The 21,738-nt window shown below is 32.7% G+C and overlaps 1 protein-coding gene across 2 annotated transcripts in view; it reads right to left on the reverse strand.

Moving 5' to 3' along the window:
* The window catches only part of LOC119079302 (zinc finger MIZ domain-containing protein 1), a 114,400-nt gene extending 99,026 nt beyond the window's left edge, over positions 1-15,374 (reverse strand). For both annotated transcript variants that reach the window (XM_037187092.1, XM_037187089.1), the window contains exon 1: positions 14,878-15,374. The gene's annotated coding sequence lies outside the window, so the exon portion shown is untranslated. The remainder of the gene's footprint in view (positions 1-14,877) is intronic.
* Between the last annotated feature and the right edge of the window lie 6,364 nt (positions 15,375-21,738).

Consider the following 21,738-nt stretch of genomic DNA (forward strand, 5'->3'; position numbering starts at 1 on the left):
TATACCCCTAGTTCCGACTTTATTTCCTTTTTTCTTTCTGGTTATGAAGTGTACGGACATATACCAGTAGTCGGACACCTATTGTTCTTTCATTGATAAACATTTTTATGAATGAAAGAACAATAGGTGTCCGACTACTGGTACACTACTGAGACTGGTGACGCCACATGATTCTTTACGTTTTCAAATTAGAGTTCTCAGAAAGCGTTTTTGTTGATCATTTTATGCAAAACGAAGAGGTTGAAAGCTTCATGAGCTTTTAACAATGTAGCAACAGTCAAATTGGCCGACCTTCTATAACTGTGACTGCAACAATTCGACAATGACAATTCTATACCACAAACAAAACATTTCTAAACGAAACTTTTAAAGTCGTTAATTGTTTCCCATAAAAAGCGTAATTAACTGTTAAATAAGGAACACGCAGTTTTAGCACATTTTCAACACAAAATAAAACTTAAAGAAAATCTGCAATAAATTTTATGTTTATTGTGTTTTATGTTTTATTTATTAATTTTATTAAGTTGATTTTCCTTTTGTTCGGGTTTCATTTGAGGTGTGGAATTTTTTTTTATAATTTTATACTCGTGCGACACGCGCCGGAACTTGTTGATTTTTGTTTCTGTTTCTGTGTTATTCGTTTCGTCGTTTTTTTTCGGTGCTTTAAGCGATACTATCATTTGTGCTTAATGAAACGAAGCGTTCTAATAACTGATTTATCCTCTGTGCAAATTATTTTATTTTCCTATAATTTGCTGCTAAATGAAAGTGTACATTCCGTGTGCGGATTTTTTTTCTCTCGATTCTTTGTTGTTGTTTGTAAAATAAATGAGTAAAGAGCTAAAGGTGTTAAGCCTGTTATACGGAACAAATGGGATTTATTAAAAGGGATCGAGGCGATTAATTGCGGGTTAAGTAATAACAGAATGTGTAATTTACTGATGCTACAAGAAATTGTTTACAAATTATAGATTCATATGAAGAAATTAACGTTTTTTTTTTCTAGTTCGAATTGTTTGCGTTTTGCTACAACTACCATTTTGTGGATGGTATGCACCAACACACATTGAAATGATAAATTATTTATTAGCCAGCGACTTTGATGTCTCTTGTTCATAATATTCCATTCCGAACATAATTTTTTTCCATTTTATTTTGTGTAATATTACAAAAGAAGACGAAGAATTAAATTGGAATAGCGCTTAAGAAATGAAGACAACCTCAGTAACGGTAATGTTAACATTGAATATTATAATATGACGATCGTTGATGGTTTTGTAGCATAAATACCGTAATGTATCGCTTTTAGCCTGATTAAAGTCGTCATAAGTTTCGTAATTTATTAAATGAATTTTACGTTCAGCAATTGTTTTTAGAAAAATTCATAATTATCGAAAGGTAAAACGCTACATTTTATGTCGGACAAGACAAAAAAAAATTATTATCGAATGCCATCAATTTCAACGAACATGTATGCCAACGTGTACAGGAATCGATTAATGATTCTCTCAAAGCAGCACAGATAGTGCTAATAAACAATGTCAATTAAGATTAGAAATGTCACTTAGTACTGGCGAAGTTTTTGTAAAGGACAGAGCGCCGCCTAGTGCTGCTCACCCGAAAATAAAAGACAATTGTGGCTATATATGATGTCTTAACGGATACATCATCTGTTATCGACAGCATTGCCAAAAATAAACCGTGTGCTCTGTCTAATGTTACCTTTTATAACAACCAAGTATGTTAAAACAAATGAAGTAAAAGATTTTTCGGAAATACTTTGATCATAAGAAGTAATAGATTTGATAACAATGCTGCGATAATATGCTTGTTATTCGTGAAATAACACTCCCATTTAAAGCTCAATTCAGATTAGAACTAACCTTATGCACACAATGATCCTGGTCAATGTATTCAATGTAAATTAATGACACAAACAATTGAAAATACTTAGCAACTGCATTTGAATGCACAGCTGGGGTCGTTGTGCACTGTGTGAATGTCTTGTATGCACAACATACATACATTTCACAGGGTAATTGTCGTCTGGGATACATGTTCAAACAGTTTAATTTCGACAATTTCAAGACGGCATGCTCAATTTAAAACTTCCCAGTATCCATAAATTCGCATCGGGCCATGGAATAGGAACGGAAACACAACCTCATAATGGATGAAGGGCATTAATGAAATGCCAATGTGAACACTGTTTGCTATAAATTTGATTAGCAATGATGCGTTCATTGGTTTATAATAGCTTGAAGTTACTCTATTAAATGACTCAAAAGACAATTATTTTGCAGATATTCGAACAGATATAGATTCAATTGTTACAGTGCATTGGCTTTTGCAGGAGTTGGGTTTGATAAATGGGAATATTTTGTTTGAGGTGCAACATGCAAGTAACATGTACATGTACAGTTTGCACTGAGGTTTAGACGGAGTGAAGAGTGTAGTAAGTGTTTGACCCAAGTGTGATATATGCACTACAGTTATTTGGTTGAAAGATACCTTAATACATCTCTCTACGTTTCTCGACTGTTGTATTCAAGCATTGGTAGTCTGAAGTAGCCATTTTTCTCTTTAATAGCGATCAATTGAAACAGTAGCACAATCTAAGATCTTCAGTGTCACACAGAGAGACAAATTGCGTAAGTCTTGATTCGGCAACAGCAAATAACATTTTCACAACTGAAGAAACAACTAGTAACGACAAGGGTTTGAGGATTTGGAATATTCCACTTGACTTCAAAAGAAGTCTAAAACTTTCGAAAAACTCTGCAACGCGACTACAAATTGACCTACATTGTTTTGTCTGAACAGAGCACTATATCTAAGGTAAGGTATTATCAGTGTTGCAACGAAACTACACAAGACGTAACGACCTGTGTACATACAAAATCCAAAGTCATTTTGGGTTCATGATATTGTAGGTTGTCTGGAACAAGGAAAAACATTTTCAAGAGTACACGAAAGTATTTCAATATGTTTTAATGATGGATGTAAATTATGCAGTACAAGGTTCGACCGTTTAGTATCAGTGCGAAAAATGACGACGACTACTACGGGTCTGTACAAGATTATCATATAAATCATGATGTACAAGCAAAAATTAAATTACAAATAAAATAATTTAAATGCGCACATTGTGCTCGGTGCGCTTTTTGCAAATTTATATAGTCACAGTTTAAAGGTAGAAGTATATTATATGCGAATTGTAAGTGCTATAAACAATAAAATTGTAGGAAAAAATAATAATTTTTTTTTCATTGTTGAGTTCTACAACTTGTAACCTTAACAAAAAAAAAAATATTAACTTTTCAATAACGAACGAACAACAACTAAAAATATGAGCGCGAATACAAAAACTGAAAAGCGATCGTTAATTTGCATTCAGCTGAATACAAAATTAAATCTAATTAAATACCGTTGAAATTATAGGTATAGTTCAAAAATGCAATTACTTATGCTTCTGATATTATTTTCTGAACATAAACAGTCAGTAAATTGTTTGTGCACTCTCTCTCCAATGTAACATAAAATGCGATTGGAAAATGTACACAGCACAAATTTTGTGATGTGGATTATTATTGTAAGTATTGTATGTATTGTGTAACATTAACCTATTTTAAATAAACCATTTCGATATTCATATTTGGTGAATATGTGGAAATATTATTTGCTTTTTTTTTACGCTTGATTATTGGCAAAAACTATATACAAAGTGTAATGCTGTAGGGAATTATGTTCGTCGAAGTTTATAGAACCATCTCAATCTCTTCGGTTCAAATCCATGGTTTAAGGCGCATATTATTTCGTGGCATGTCTATAACATATTATAGACGAAATTTTCAGAAAACAAAGCCGAAGAGTATATTCCCGACTGCGGGTGTCAATTCCAATTTTTTTTTAGAATAAAGCAGTGAAAACATGTCGACTATTGAGCCAGACAATTTTTAGTATGAACTTGGCTTGATAAAAAAAACTGTGTCATGAATAGGAGTAGATCATGAGTCCATAAACAGAAGGGGTTTAAAGTCGAAGCATTATAATTTGATCGATTCTATTCATTTTTAAATAATTGTAGTTTTTCAAGAAATCATTTCGAAAACATTACAGTATAAAGGCTTACACATGCGCATTAGAGCTGTTTACTCGCGGGTAATCCGTTCAAATGCACGTGTCTAAGCTTTTATACTGTATTTTTTTCGAAACGATTTCTTCGAAAACTACAATTATTTAAAAATGAATTAAATGAGTAGAATCGATCAAATTATAATGCTCCGACTTTAGCTTAAATCCACAAGTCGGAAAAGATCAATTTCTGTGTTTTTTTTTATTTGTTTAAATAGAACAAATACAATCTAAAACATATCATTGTGGGCAAAGGAAACCCTTCTACTTTACGTTGAACTTGACTCATTTTAAAGTATCGCACATGAAAATTAAATAGGAAAAATTAAAGAGCAGAAATCTTCTTAATACTAAAGGAAAGCAAAAATGTAAGGAAACTCAGAAGGAGAAAACTGTCACACTCAAGTAAGAAAAACTCTTCTTTTCACAACTGCTCATACAAGCAATGTTCGGGAGACACTGAATCCGAAACTTGCATAGGCCAAACGATTTCCGTTTTTTACGATTTTTACGATTATTGGTTCGTGTTGTACAGTTGACGGGCCACTCCACGTTGACTCTTGTTGAATACAAGAAAGCTATCGTTGTCAGATAGTGTACCATTTGAACGCCATTTCGACCAGAAGGATGTTGGTAAATATTTGGGATCGTTGCCATGGCGAAAAGTGCTAATGTTGCTGATGCTTGGTTCCGTACTCTCAGTGCAGCGGTCCATAAAATTCAACGCTTGATTCGCTATGTGTCGATCCACTCGTACTGTCTTTGCTTTTCTATATAGCGTCGAGTTGTTAGCGTACATGAAGCTGCCTCGTTCGCGTTTAGTGTTAGTGGTAGACCGTAGTATTTTCCTTTCGGCTAACCGGATGCGTTCCATTTGTGATGACGAAGTAGTCGATGGGTTCTGTGTCTGTAGATGGTTATGCTTTTGATCGAGAGGTAACGAGAAATGGAAAATTACCACAGTCAGTCCTGAGATGATGGCTGAGAATCCGGCAATGATTGGTGCAAAATCAATGGTTATATTTAGGAAGTAATTTTCCGAAGATTTCCAATTCTTCCTAATTTTTCTTAAATTCTTTTTTTCCTAAATTTTTCGAATTTTTCCTAAATTTTCCAGAATTTTCCAACTTTTTCTAAATTTTCCGATTTTTCATAAAATTTACAATTTTTTTCCAATAAATTTTCATTTCTTTTTTCTGAATTCATATTTTCTGAAATTTTCCCGAAAATACTAGTTGGAAAATTAGGAAAAACTTATGAAAAATTGGAAAATTTAGGAAAAGTTAGAAAATTTAAATCGAAGCGCTTCGATATTCGACCAATCTATCGACGCAAAGTTCAATTTAAAACAAAAGATTCTCATCGGCGGCTTGGGCGGCGGCTTTCACGTCTAATATATTTAATATCATTGAGTAAATAACTACAAATTCAAAACCGACACAGTATAAAATTTGCACGATATGTCTAGGCGTTATAGACTTCACGTTTTGTTTTTAATTCTTTTTTTTTTTAATTTCGTATTTGAAAAAAGAAACTACACACAACGTACGTTAAATGCAAAAGATTTCTTATCAATCTATTGTATTTATGGAATTTTGATAACAAACCACATAGTGAAGTAAGTGTGTGGAAAGAAATAAAATCCATACAGCACACACATAACCGTACACAAATGTTTTAAGAATATATTACACTTATTCAATGCTATTCAATTATTTGTTCTACCCAACCGAACGGTGCGGCGGCGGCGGTTGTAATAATTAATCTTTTAATATAGTTCATGGATGATTCTGGTTGTTTTGACATAGATTTTATGATTACTACACATACACCATTCGTATTAGTTTCGCTTAGTTTCGATATGATTATGGATTGGGTTGATATATAGTTTTTGTGTGATTTTGTGTTCGATATATATTTTACGGTAAGAGAACAGGCTGCTGGTTGATATATCTATTCGAATTGGTAGATTTGTTGAATCGTTACAACTGCTCGAAAATATCACGTGAAGTGGTCATAAAATTATAGGTTGTATAAACGCGGCTACCTGGTGATTGTTATATCGAAATTCCGATGATATATACTGATCGCTAATCGAGGTGAATTACCGATTACAGTTTGCTACAATGTTTTTAATCTGATCGGCGATGAATGAATCGTTTGATAATTTTACTTAAGTTACGACAACGCACACCTTTCATAAAAAATAATTTGTAATGGAGCAACGAAATTTCTAGTAATCGGAGTTAAAGAAGCCTTTTCTCAGAGTATCATAATAGCGAGTTTTCGGCACTAGTGCGATAATGAATATTTAAAGCTGATAAATGAAAATATCTTTCTCTCATAAATACATGGGGTTTCGAGCTATTCGCACACAATGTGTCACCGAAATCAGCTCTGTTAACATAGCTATAAACATTATCGAGCATTTATAAGACAGTCACAATAGAAAATTTTGTAGTTAGACAGTTCTAGCGTCGATATGTCCCCCGACAAAGAAAATGTCAGCAAAGCCTTTCAGTCTCGTTCTACGAAAACCACAATAAAATCCTAAATGAAATTAGAAACTTTAAAATTTCATAAAGAATTTATTGTCGTTGTGGAAAATCGTTCGATTCAAGACACAATCAATAATTCAAATTATTTCAATTCCATATTATTCTTGCGATGAAAATAATTTTGTGACGACGCAAGAAATTCTGAAATAGAATATCTACCTCAACTCTGCTCTTTAATAAATTTATTTATTTTTCCTTCAGATTGTGTTATATGGCGTAGTAGAACAGCGACATGACATATAGATTTTCTCGGAAAGTCAACCACCTCTATTAAGGTTCTTTTTGTCGTTGTTAAGGGTAATATTGAAGATTTCACTACATGATGAAGTGAAATTATGGAGAAGAAAAAACGGTGCTGTTGCATTATATTGAATTTCGTGGGTTCCGGTTTCATTTCTGTCAACTTAAGTTCTTGAATGATCATTTAGAATAATGGTATAATCGAACAGGAAGAGAATATTGTTTTCTGAAATGTATTTAACCGACCTAAAGAGATCGATGAAAGGAAGAGAAAATGATTTTTCGACCCAGTCTTGGCTCTATACCGACTGCAACACGTTTCTGTTTATTTATTCACCGAATTCGGTTTCCGCCTCATGACATTTGAACCCATATCTCGTATTATCGAGAAACTCCAACCAATCTTCGTAAACAAACCCAATGTAACTCATTCACTTCCACTAATTAGGATATGGTTACAAAAGATACATTGGATCACGAAAAGTCGAGTGGAAAGTGCTTTAAATTCGTTAATCAATTTAAATTAAATAATTTACTAATTCGATGAATCAGCTCTCAGAGCCTACCCACACCATGATTTGAATTATGAAGAAGTGGTGTACCCAAAAATTTACTCTTTTTACTTGTTCCATCACACATCTTGCAACGGATTTTTTTTTCATTTCAAACTGAAATCCAGAGAACGAATTTTTGTGTCGAAACAAATTTGTGTTTATATGAATTTCTTAATCATGTAACATTAACGTTTTCGTATGAGTGACGATGTACAATAATTTTTCGTTTTCTGAATACTTGTAACGTACAATATTTTGTACATATGAACTTGGGTAATTGATGTTTTTGTTTTGTCATTTTATTTTGGAAAATAATATAAATTCGGTCGTTAACAACGCACCAGTGTCTACTGTATTTTAACCAGTATGACGAAAAATTCGTTAACCAGGTCAAAAAGTGTTAAATAAAGAAACCAAAAAAATAAAATATTTTTTTTAAAAAAAGTGAAATTTGTGTTGTGTTGCATAAATTGGAATGAGGAATATTTCTTTAAAGTTAAATAATTTCAATTAAACGTCATTGCGCGCGGACTCCATAATTGTTTTAAATATTCAATAAGCTTAGTGAAAAGACAGACGAAATTACCGAGCAAAAAAAAAGAAAAAAAGAAACGTTTTCTCGCATATTGCTGAAGTGGTTCGATAATGAACTCTTACTCCGTTATTTATTCACACAACATATCGTAAAACGTTTCTGGTAGGGAGACATCCATAAATCTCGTTGGCATTCCATGGAGGAGGAAGTCTGACAAAAATGGTAACGTGTGTCAAACGAAGATATGAGTGGTCGTACTTCAATGTCACCACAATGTTGGCAACCAAGTGGTGGCAACAGTCACTGGATATGTACCACAATAGTCAGATAAAAAAGTTTATCGATGAAAGAACAATAGGTGTCCGACTAGCAGTACACGTTTGGAGACTGATGTGCCCACCCTAGTTGACGATACAGACTTTAAGAATATTTTCCGGAACAAAACAGTCTTAGCTCAGACTATATTCGGGATTTTTCACATATTTTTTTGAAATTTCCCTAATTTTCCTTGATTTTCCAAAAAAAAACGAAGAAAAAATCGGAAAATTGTAGGAAAATTTGAGAAAATTTGGAAAAATTTATGGAAAAGCTGGAAAACTTTTTCTCAAAAATACTCACTGAGTTTTAGTAAGAAAATAGTGAACAATTCGATCGGTCGTAGATTAGTAAAGTCTTAATATGGAGGCTTGTACCTCATTACCTTCCAATTTTCTTCAAAAATCACGGTTACCCTCATTCAATATGAAAGATAATTAACTTCAGTAAATCGGAAGAAGACATAGCTTATGAGGCACACTGAGAGGTTTTCGGCGGCTGTATAATCTGTTGACAATAACGACGACAGAAATTTACGATGAGCACTGACTAACATTGTCAAATACAAATAAAGTGAATGTTAAAACAAATGAAGTAAAAGATTTTGCATCAATCAGTGGGTCATAATTAGAACAAATGAAGTAATAGATTCGCTTGCCATTCTAATTATATTACTATGACTGATTAGAAATTATCATATGCACTGAGGGTACAACATTAAACATATTGATTTAAGGAAATTGAAAACGCTCAGAAGGAAAAAATGGACAATAAAAATTGTGGTTTCCCACAATTTTCGTTGAGTTTCAGCTAAAAGATTTAATTTGTTATCAAAAAAAAATGTTCTGAGTTTTACCAATTATGGTTGTCAATGTTAAATCATTTGTTTTTTATCTTTCGTTTTTTTTAGTGAACCAAAATCGTATGGTTACATTTACAATTTTTGATGAAATAACATTGTGGTATTTTCATTATTATTATTTTGGTTAAACGAAATATAGAGAGATAACAAATAAACGCCATAAACGATTATGTGTAGAAAATATATGTGTTGTGTATACACTATGCATACAGCAAACGCCATATAGAAAACCTCATGTTAGATAATGTTGTTATCTTTCCACCGTATAATTACGATTGCACACAATAATGAGCTTGAACACAAAATATTTATTGCCTATTTTTAGATTTCAACAGTAATTTGTATTAAATTGGTAATTTGTCAAAATAAAAATTTCTTCTTTTTGAGGTTTGAGTGTGATTTCAGTTTTGTTTTTTTCTCCCTACATTTCACAATCGTTTAACCGAAGAGAAGCATTGATTTTGATAAGAACATTGTTCAGAATCTTATCAACATTATAAATACGCATGGTTATATTTATGTACAGTACAGTATCATTGTATACAATAAAGCAGTCATGTTTATCAATAATAGATTTTGTGTGTGGTTTGTAAGAAAATTGGTAAATAATGAGAGTAACAAAACGGATAGTAAGCGTATCAATGTTTGCATTGGTAAAGTGGAAACGGGGTATTTCATAGATGATTTGATTATTTTAGTTTGATTATTTATGAACTTTGAGCGAGCAACCAATGTTCGATAACAGAGTGTCTCCATCTCATCAACTATTTCTCTAAAGTACGACGGAGTGCAAGCTTAATAATCTCTGGAATTTTAGCAATTACAGTGGACGTCACTGAAATTTTAACAATGAATTTCCTACAGCTGTTTTTCAGCTGGTCCACATATAAAAACAAAACTGCTTACATGGTTTTAACAGTACTCGAGCATAATGAAGAACTTATATACTAAGCCCTCTTGTTTGTCCAGTAGCTTGGAGATTGGTGGATTGGTGGATGCAGACTAAAAAGGTCGAGAACAACTTTTAGCTGAACGTCTCCTGAGGTGAGCCTATCGAAAAACATTCAAGCGACGAGCGCAAAGCCCTAGAGATACCCATTTCAGATTCACTAGCAATTAATTTCACCACTTTCACAAAGAAGAAGTCGATCAAGTGAACTGTCAATCAAGTATTCCTGCAACTAGAATACGTTTATAAAGGTAAATCTATGTTTAAACAATTGAAGTAAAAGATTTTGTATCATCACTCTACAGATGAAGTAACAGATTCAATTTTGTTACACCACAAAACGTTTACCCGTTTATAAAGATTAAAGTTAAGATCGTACAGGGAGAAAAAGGAGAAATTCGAAATGTTTTCTACAGTTTGTTCATTTCATTTTTACACAGTTTCTAAAGATTTTCGATATGTCAGAGTTTTTAATGAAGAACTTAATTGACTGGGTACATTTAAAACTCTGACATATCTAAAACTGTGTAAAAATGAAATGAACAAACTGTAATTCGGGAGTTGTTGTGGTTTGTAATTATGATTCCACAAGAATTTCGTTGAACAATTGAAAATCTGGATTTTATTTTTTTGAATTTTGATTAGGCACGTGCTCGCAACAAGAATGAAATACTAAAATAACAAATCTAGATTTTCATTTGTTCAACGAAATTCTTGTGGAATCAATTACAAACTACACCAACTACCAAAACAGAAAACATTTCGAATTACTGATAGACTGACAATAAAAGTGTCATCGTTTGAATCCTAACGTCGTAGGAGAGTTCACTGTTTTTAATTATTTGTTTAGATTTATTCTGAAATGTACATAATGGAGACCTATATTGTGCATACACACAATCCATAACACACGTAATATGAAAAAAACGCGACGATTTATTTAAATTTGAAATAATAAAAAAAAAAAACTTGTGATAGAAGTACTATAAACATTGGTATACATTCAAACAGCTATGGCATTCGCGTATATAATACCAAAAAGTATTATAAAAAAAAGAGTTCTTATCGATTTATAAATGTAGACCACTTGATTATAAATATTTACTTATAAACGGTGTGTGTGTAAACTGGAAAAGAAATGGATTGGCGTGTAGATTATTGATTGCTAAACTAATTATGTTTGTTTTAATGCTGATTTGCAATAAACCGTTTAGTGATATGAATGACCAGGCCATGTGACTTGATTAGGGGGAATATTTCGAAAAAGGAAACGTCGATCGAAGTAAATTTTCAATGATTTTATGCTCGAATCCGAAATTGCTCAGCTATTATTTTTGTACTCTCTCTATGTCAATGTCATTGTTAAGATAGTATTATTCAATGGTGTATTCTGTATGCAACCGAAAAACCGACTTGTGAATGTCATAACGTTGACATTTAAAAGAATTTCCTCTAATCTTGAAGGTCGTACGGTTTTTTGTGTCCATAGTCTTGATGAAAAAACAATACGGAAGTTGCAAGACGAGGGACTCTAATCAACATCTATCTTATCTATTGATATGTCTTGTAGCAAATTAGAAGATTCTTACGATGTTGTTTGTAGTTTATCACCTAAATACTTCCAGACAATACATTCAGTCGAGATAGTACGAGATAAATCGTCAACGATTCGGAGCGAATATCGTTCACATCTCCATTTAGTCCAAGAAGTGTGTAACCCTTCGATTCGAATGACTTTTTTAAATGTTCATCTTATCACACTTGGAAACTTCCACCCACACGAATATTACCTGTATTGTGCAAAAAAAACCAAACCAATCCGTTATCAGAATTGCGAAACCAGAAGATTGTTTAATAGTAAGTTAGACAAATGGAGAAACTGACGACGACAGACCATTTTTGTTTGTCTAAAAGTTTTTAATGACCCTGAATCAACGTAAGGAGAGAAGGAAAAAAAAACGTGAACAGGGAATAATGTGCAGTGTAACGAGAAGAGATAAAATTTTGATTAACCAAAATCTTCCTGTCCTATGGGCGAAGTTTTGAATTTGAAAAGAATTTTATTTAACAAAAAAAAATGAAAAAAGTTTGCTAATTGGGGAAGTATACACACTTGTTATCGGCCTTTTTTTCTACTTTTAATTAAGCTCTCGTCTACCTTATTTTTGAATAATAAAATAAAATAAAAATTTAACAGAAACGATGTCGAACAAATGAACAAATACACGAAAATGAGATCAGAAATTGTCAATAATTTTAGTTAAAAAACATGTTAAAATATGCCAAATTGCCATATGCCAAGTTACCATATGCCGAATGGTATACCTGTACTATATTTGAAATAGTGTGAATTTGTCAACATTGACATTTTAAATTGTCGAATTTATCGAATATAAAAGACTCAACTTACTTTGATATACTAATTTAGCAAATTTAAATTTAAAAAAATAATAATTTTGGATGAAAATTGATTCGAATCGAGAAATAATTCGATTTTTTATGAGGAAGAAGAGCGTGAATCGTTGTTCGAGTTGTCGAATGGAATGGGAAAGAAATGATTTGATTATCTTTTTGGGAAGAAAGAGTATGTAACGACATCCCAGCAGCGGTTATGTTATGTTCAACATTGAGGAACTACATTTTCCTACAACCAAGAGAATTGTAATTTCCACTTCCTAAGTTAGACATGAAATGCTAAATAATGCGAATGAACATATGCCCGTTGAATGTATAGAAAAAAATATAAAGTGGTGACATATGAACAGCTGTTTTATTAGATGAACGACCTGATTCGTTTAAGTATATAGAAAAAGAACGTGATCCAAATAACTGTTAACAAAAAACTGTTTCTAATATTTGAATCCTTGGAAAATTGGTCCTGAAACCGCTTCTATATTTACTGTTGGGTGGAACTCTAAAGCACCAGCAGATTTTGTTTTTACACAAACACAAGCTTTGTCAATAGGAAACTGTCACTGAAGCACCCTGTCGGTGCTGCCACCTACAACTATTACATAAACATAAACTGAGCATAATAATCTACTATAAGCACACTATGAGTCGTGATGGGAATCTCTTTGATTTGAATAGGTGGGATGAAAAACGAATATTTCGTCCTAGACTAACAAAAAAATGGTTTTTATGAAAAAAAATATTACAAAATTACAGTGACTAACATTTTCAAACCAGCCAATCCAAAAAAAATGATTTTTCCGATAAAATTGACATTTACCAATTATCAAAACGTTTAACATTAATTGAATACGGCTCAAAACCAATAAACAAATCACTGACATTTGACATTTTAAACACTGTAAACGTCAAAAACATTGAAAAATTACAATTTCACATAGTGGCTGATTTTAGGATGTTAGTTACTGTAACAAAAATCTAAAAATCTCGACTTCATTGATTTCAAATTCTTGCAAAAAAAAATCGCTGAAATAGCCCCTGACATGGAAAATAAAAATCACTTCGAATTTGCAGCTGTAATTTTATGTACGAAGAGCAGCCAGTGTTATCGTATGGTTACAATGGCAATTAGGTCATAAAAGCTTAGTGATATCGAGATGAATTTCATTTTTGACAGACATATGCAATCAACGTAGAATAAATTCACACAAAAATGCCGACGAAATGGTGCAAATTTTGCAGGTTATATCAGCTGTCTTCCAGCAATTTTATTTGGATTTTCATTTATTTTAGCGTTAGGCACAACACTAGTATTTTTATTAAATTTTTTAAGTTGAACTCATGGAAGCAGAGCTAGTAAATTCGCGACACATTTTCAAAATTTATTTAAAAAATATTTGTACTCAAAAATCGAAACATCGTCAACCAACAGACACATTCATCAATACGTATATTATACGTATATATGCGGAATAAAATATTAATAAAAACTCAACATAATATCGAAATAATCACCCTTTGCAATATTCACCCAATACATTTTTGTCAAGTTTTTCCCCATATAATGCAGCTGCAATATTTTTTTTCGTTCTGTATTGTGTATCCCTTATGCGAGGAGTTTGATATTATTGTTTTGAACAATTTTAATATCGAAAAATTGTGTGTATTTGTGGTTGTATATTTTTCAATATTGTAGTTATACCGAACGCGTTTATTTGACTATAAAAAAATAATTTTTTTTATTTAAAAATTAAATTCAATATTAATTTGATGTCATTTGGTATAGCTTGAAGAGACGAACAAAATATTAAAAAAAAATCACATTCACACCGAACGGGACGCGTTAAATAATTGAAATTTGTTTTTTTTTTGTATTTATTTTCATATTGAAAGTGAGAGTTGAGTGAACGTTATGGACTTATGTAAATTTTGAATAATTTTTTTCATTTTCTTCTTTCATTATTAACCTTTCACAGACGGTGAATCATTAGTATTAAAGTTGTTGAATCTATTACTTCACTAATTTAATTATCGAATCATTTTAAGTTTTTCTAGTTTTATCGTCTTTGATTTAGACAATCAAAAAAATTATTTATTTGATCTGAGTATTTACGACCATATTGCAAAAAAAAATAATCTTTTACTTCAATTGTTTTAACATTGTTATCAAGAAGACGTTAGATAGTCCGTTATTTATTTTTGTCATTGTTATCGATGACAGATCGTTTAGTTCGTTAAATTTTAACACATTTTTCTTTGCACTTTAAAAACAAATTATCAAATTAAATAATAAAAATAAATTAAATTCAAAAACTCACCTTCATAACAATACCGCTGTGTTTAATCCGAAAGAAAAATCACTGTCGCTGAAATTCTCTTGTTTTGATTCTGTCAATGATTATTTTCACAACAAAAATAATCGTAAAATGTTGATGTTGATATTTCACAAATCCGACAAATGAAAACACTTTTTCTCAACATACAATTCAACGGCACAGTAAAAGTTTCACCCGAAAAATAAAAACAGAGTTTACAATCCAATCATATTTTTCATTCATAAATTATTATGATCCATCCAAGTGTCACTGTACCAATAGTTTTTCTTCCGTTTACTTCTTTTTTATTTTCTCTACTCCTCAAATGTATAATTTCAATTCAATAATTTCAAAAACTTTATATATTTTCCCACACACAATTAACGCATATGAAATTTATATTTCTTTTTCTTGTGTATATCATAAACAGCCACCACCGACGACTATATTATGCCGAGAGACGTTCAACGTTTCGATGTCAAAAGTGAACTGAGAAAAATAAATGATCCATTTGTTTGTTCGGTGAAAATCGGTGAGAAGTCGCACTAATGTCGTCCGATATAATATTGTGTATTAATACACCAAAAAAGTTTTTTTTTTCCGTATATATGTATATATAGATATCTTTGCGCCGGTGCAATCGAACAACCGTACAAACGTGAAACTTCTCAACAATGTTTTATATAGAATATTATACAGCCAACCTCATATCAGAGCAACGAGCACACAGAAAAAAATGAATAAAAAAAAAACGAAATATAAGTTTGTTGGTATAATATTATAATATAACATTTTGGTGTGAGAGAATGATGTAAAGTGAGTGCGAGTTGAGTGAGCGAAGCAACCTCAGCGCCAGAACTATACGGTAGGGTATGGGGAATGAGAATGAGTTTTTATTTCAGTGTTGTGTTGTGTGTTGTTTTTTTTTCATCATACTGAAAACGGAAGGTCGGGGTTACATGTATAGTGAAGTGGGAATGAAATGGACTATGTAAATACCATATTTCATTGCAGAGTATTATATGATTCTTTCAGTTTGTAATTGTAATTGTTTCATGTTTGGTTGGGAAAGTGTAATGTTTTGTTAGGTTAAAAATTATATAGATACATGGACTGGTGGGTATAATAATAATAAATGATGCGACGCGATCAAATTATGAGATTAATATATTTTTTTTGTTTTATTGAAAAAAAAAGAACTGAAGGAATGTTTGTACGTATGGTAAAACCGATTTTGGTGTGAGTGTGTGTGATCTATTCGGAATTGAAAACATTAATTCTGAACAGTCTAATATCCCCCATAGTTTAATGATCTTTAATCGTTTTGATCACGAGGTCGATCATGATCGGTTCGCATAAATTTATTGGCATGCTAAGCGATTGCAATTAAAAATATTTTTCTTTACGAAATCCGAATTACAATGTTCAAGTACTTTTGCTAATGAATACGTATTGGTCTCCTTCAACGAATCTACTGATAAGGCATTTTGTATTGTTGTGTATAAATCTACGCGCTGACAAGGTTCGTAACTTCACATTGTTCGTTCATTGATGTCTTTCGTTCAGCGCTTTAATGTTTCGCATTGTCATATAGTCACATTTCGACTGAAAGAAACAAATATACTGCGTAAAGTTTTTGTGATAATCATCGCTGTAAATGATGTTTCACAACGATAAAAGCCGATAATTTTGGGTTATGTTACAGAATACAATTTTCTGCGAGTTTATTCTGACTAATAATTTGTAAAATTTCTCAGACTTCTGAAAATTGTTAGAAGTGAAAGACCTGTCGAAAGTAATAAGATTCTGTAACTATAAATTCAGGATTATTCTCCTGTCCTCAAACGCGTTAGGTACTAGAGTGTAGCGGTTTTTTTAACCTGTTCCGGACAGCATTAAAAAAATGAAGTAGAAGATTTTAAAATCAATCTTTTGAAAATATCAAGATCAAGTGAAGTAATAGTTCCGATAAGATCATCATTTTGGAACTGATTTTCAAATATTTAGTTCATAATCTATATTTGACCCACAAAATCAATTTGAATAAATTTTGTCACGACTTGGTTGTGAGATTAAAATCAATTTGATTTGATAGTCGGGGTCGGGTCGCTTGTGTCAATCTACTCGCTTTACTTTTTTCGAGCTTTTCAGTTATCATGCATGATAGGGAATGCAAATTTGTGGAACAAATTCTATTTTTCGAAAATCGACTTTTTTAGTGCTTTCTTGGCGAGCCTGGGAGGACCTGGACTATGAAGATCAAATTCCGAATTTTGATGTTTTAGGTTCATTTGAATTCAAGAATTAGATAAAACCTCAAGTTCTGACTGAATGAAGACGTGCTTATGGCATTTTAAAGCTACACTCTCAAGCTTTTAACTCCTGGTAGTGGGAATGGTTTCAGATCATAATTGCCAGAGAAGTCACAATAATGGCGCAGCCAGTAAAAAATTGATCTTTTCATAAATCTTCCGTTTCCCTAATGTTCCCAAAATGCAAAATCCATTTTTGAAAGCCGGAGGTACTGGAAAAATCCTATTTGAAAACATTTCTCCTATTACAGATTCGTCTGATAATTGTGTGTACAACCTAGGGTAACGATTTTTAAAATAAAATAAGTAAAATACGACCCTCCCTATTACAAAGTTCCTCACTAAGGTTACTTAACATCACTGCGGAAAGCTTTGAATAATATCGATTTTACATGCTTTTGTTTTCCCTAGGATTGAAAGTGGCCTAGTGTGTAGGGGTGTGCGATGGGTAAGGGATTGAGGCTGGCGTAGTCCACAAAAAATTGTTTTCATTACTAGATGTCAAATATCGATTTTAAATTTTTTTTTTAATTGATTTACAACTTGCATAAAATCAAAAAAGCTAAATTTTCGAGTTTTCGGTTGCCCACATATTTCGACCTCTACCAAAAACTTGCTTTGAGATTTTTTTTAGCTGCATTAGGCTTATTCGACTAATTAGGGTCCAATTTAACTGGAAAAAATAAAAACCGAAAGAAGTTTGTCGAAAACGTATGTTTCGTGAGTCGTCAAAGTTCGCCGACTATGAAAAATTGAGTGAATCTTGAACTTGAAAATTCGTAAATTCATCAGGAAAATGATTCAATTTTTGCTCAAGTGGGCTTAAATTCCTGGGAATGTTGTAGGCTATCCAGAACAGAAACGTTTTTGAAAATCATCTGAGAAACGTTTGTGTCGTGAGTGTTTGGTTGGCCTAAAATTGGAGCAGAATGGCTCAATTGAACAAATCCAATTTTTGAAATATGCACGAAAAACATTACTTTTGATTCATTTAATTAAATTTAATATCTGTGGTCACTTTTCGATCAAACAATTTAAAATCGACGTTTTTTTACACTTTTTCAAAAATTCGGTTTTCTCAGCTGAGGCATTTTCCCCCAATTTTAGGCCAAACAAACACTCACGACACAAACGTTTCTCAGATGATTTTCAAAAACGTTTCTGTTCTGTTAGCAAAAATTGAATCATTTTCCTGATGAATGTACGAATTTTCAATCCACTCAATTTTTCAAAGTCGACAAACCAGTTAAATTGAACCCCAATTAGTCGAATAAGACTAATACAGCTAACAAAAATCTCAAAGTAAATTTTTGATAGAGGTCGAAATATGTGGGCAACCAAAAACTCGAAAATTTAGCTTCTTTGATTTTACGCAAGTTGTAAATCAATTTTTAAAAAAATTTTAAAATCAATATTTGACATCTAGGAATGAAAACAATTTTTTGTGGACTACGCCAGCCTCGGTCGCTTACCCATCGCACATCCCAATACACACATAGGGAAAACAAGAAATTTGGAAGATAACACATTCGTTACTTCGTTGTGTCGATGTTTGTTTTGTTGAGTAAAATAGCGTATGCACCTCTGCTTAAAATGTTTGTTTTGCCGATTCGGATTATGTACCACGCCTTCGGCTCTGTAAATAACTTCCAAATCGTCAAAACAAACATTTTGGGCAGAGGTGCATAATGTACTATTACATGACTGGGGATAAAAGATGAAAAGTAGAGTTTTTGTGTGAATTTTGTTGATCCGAGGCGAAGCCGTGGTCAACAAACACACGAAAACTAGACTTTTCATCTTTTTATCCCCAGTCATGTAATGGATTTTACATGCTTTGGGCGTCGTAACTAGTGTTTGAAACATGAAAAGTATAGTTTTCGACGCATGTAGCATGTAAAATCCCTTACATAGCCCGGGATAAAAGTTGAAAAGTCGCGTTTTCGTGTGTTTATTGAGCTCGGCTTCGCCTCGGATCAACAAAATTCACACAAATAACTATTACCACGTCAGTATAAAAAACTTTAGATTCGAACTTGAAGATTTGATTGCATTTTATACCATTTTAGAAACCTGCGGATTTTAGTTCACTAATCATTTATTATAATGGATTGCTCCTTCTCAATATAATTTGAAGCTTTTTGAATCAGTAATTTATTCACAGATGTTCGCGTTTATGGTTGAGCAGTTTAACATTTTTCTATGTCTTTGCGCTGATAAAAGAAATCTAATTAAAATGTCTTCAAGAAGTAATTGCGGTTTTTGTTAATTAAAACAAAGGCTACCTACCTACTCGTATCAATGATAAAAGTACACTTTTACGAGCATTTAAATGTCAAATCGTAAATTATATTGAATATTTTCGTCTTTTGCTGAGAATGAAACAATAGAGACTTTGAGCCTGTATGTACGCAAGTTGTTACGCCGCTCTAGCTATAGTCTTGTTTTATTACAACCACAGGGGACTTAACTCACAAAAACATATAAAATTGGCCAAAAAGTGAGTGATAACCTCAGGGTAGCACCGACAAAAAGTTGGAAATTGGGTTGAAATATGGAATAATTCGTCTAAGGCTGTGATCATATTCCAAATATATTTTTTTTAACTCAGTGATGAAATGGTTATTTATGACATGAGTTGCATAAAAAAGCGTATATTGCTTATTTGAGACATCAAGTGACAATCTACACATTTAGTGCCTAAATGATAAGTTATAGCTTGTGTCTCTACTCTCTACATTCTAATAACATTTTAGGTTCGTTCATTGAAATGTAGGAGATATCAATATTTTAGGCTACGGATCTAAAATGTGAAATGTTTAAGCACAGAACTTGAAATACAAACAAGGGCACATTCCTACCCACCTCTAACAGTTACTAATGGTGTTGTGGTAAAGTTCCTCAAAAGTGGTTGCTATCGTACTAATTTATTTCTACGGAAACGTACACGCGTTTAAATTAAAGTATTTCTGCCACAACGGATTTTTTAAGCTTACAGCCGACATTTTCTTACTGGGCACCTCTTTTGGAACTCACCAAACGACAATATTGCTGTTTGTTTACATGATTGGCCATTATTTCATAATGTGTGTGGCTTCGACGAGTATTTTAGGTCCACCGTTTAGTGCACTGTTAAAAATACACAAAAAGCACACTTCTGCACAAAATCTGAATTAAATCACATCGAAATCACCGAAATTTTTACATTTTTCACAACAGACACTAAATTTTGTTGTTGTTGATTTGACGTTTGAATAACAATACTCATGTTTCGACTAACGACTTTCTTCGTTAGGTCATGTTCAGATTGGATGTGATTTGGGTGTGAAATTGAATGAGAAGTTAATGGATTTCCTTTTAGTAATAGTTATTTGTGTATCTGTTTTGGACGATTCATTTTAGGCAATTTCGCGAGTTGTAGCCCGAACGAAGTGAGGGTTACATGCGAAAGTGCCTAAAATCAATCGTCCAAAACAGATACTCAAAAAAATTTTCATGTAAGGGGTCGAAAACCCGAGAAAAATCTCGAAACTCCCTCATTTTCGGCCCCGACACATGAAAAATCTTTTTTATGCCAAATACTGCGAAAGTTTGTATTTTCGGTCCTCAAATGGTGACCGAAAGTAAAAAAATTCAGGCCTTGGGCCGAAAGTAAATGTCACAGTCATCATTTTACTTTCGCCCCGTGGGCTTGCGTATTTGCGGGCCGAAAGTAAATGTCACTGTCATCATTTTACTTTCGGTCCTCATATGTCTCGAAAACACATGTTCACTTGATTGAAAGTACGCATTCAGTGTAGTGTTGTGTTGACGATAGCCAAATGTTTTGTGAGCAAGTGAATGTATGTTTACAGTAATTTCATTTGTTAAATTGTTTTTATTTTTATACCAGGGGGCTGCCGCCCCCTGGACCCCCGCGCTTTTCGGCATTTTGGTGTTTCTATAGCAAATTTTGTTGATAACTCAACAGTTTAATTAAAATTATGTTTTGTTTCGGACCGAAAATACAAATCTTCCGCAGTATTTGGCATAAAATGGTTATTTGTGTACCTGTTTTGGACGATTGATTTTAGGCAATTTCGCGGATTGTAGGCCGAACGAAGTGAGGCTTACAAGCGAAAGTGCCTTAAATCAACCGTCCCAAACAGGTGCACATGTAAGTTTTCATGCAGAGGGCCGGAAACCCGAGAAAATTCAAAAAATTGCCCTCATTTTCGGCCCCGAAGCATGAAAAATAGTATGCATCACTCGGGGCAAAAGTAAAAAAATTCAAATCGTGTGATTGCCGCCCTAGCCTGCGGCGCGGGCTGCAAACTTCACACGTTTGAATTTTTTTACTTTCGCCCCTTGTTATGCACAATACTATTAAATAAAACAAAATATTTGACAAAAAGTCGTGAAAAATTGATCAGTCCCTTGTGTTAAATGTTAAATGTTAAATTTTTGCTACGCAACCGTAACACAAAGAAGTTTCCAAATGGGGAACTGTGATTGTGGATTTGAGCACTATTTCACGGGACTCTCAATGATTGACGCTGTCGGCAAATCGGTC

The sequence above is a fragment of the Bradysia coprophila genome, unplaced genomic scaffold (genome assembly GCF_014529535.1).
Source record: "Bradysia coprophila strain Holo2 unplaced genomic scaffold, BU_Bcop_v1 contig_324, whole genome shotgun sequence".
In the NCBI taxonomy this organism is placed as follows: domain Eukaryota; kingdom Metazoa; phylum Arthropoda; class Insecta; order Diptera; family Sciaridae; genus Bradysia; species Bradysia coprophila.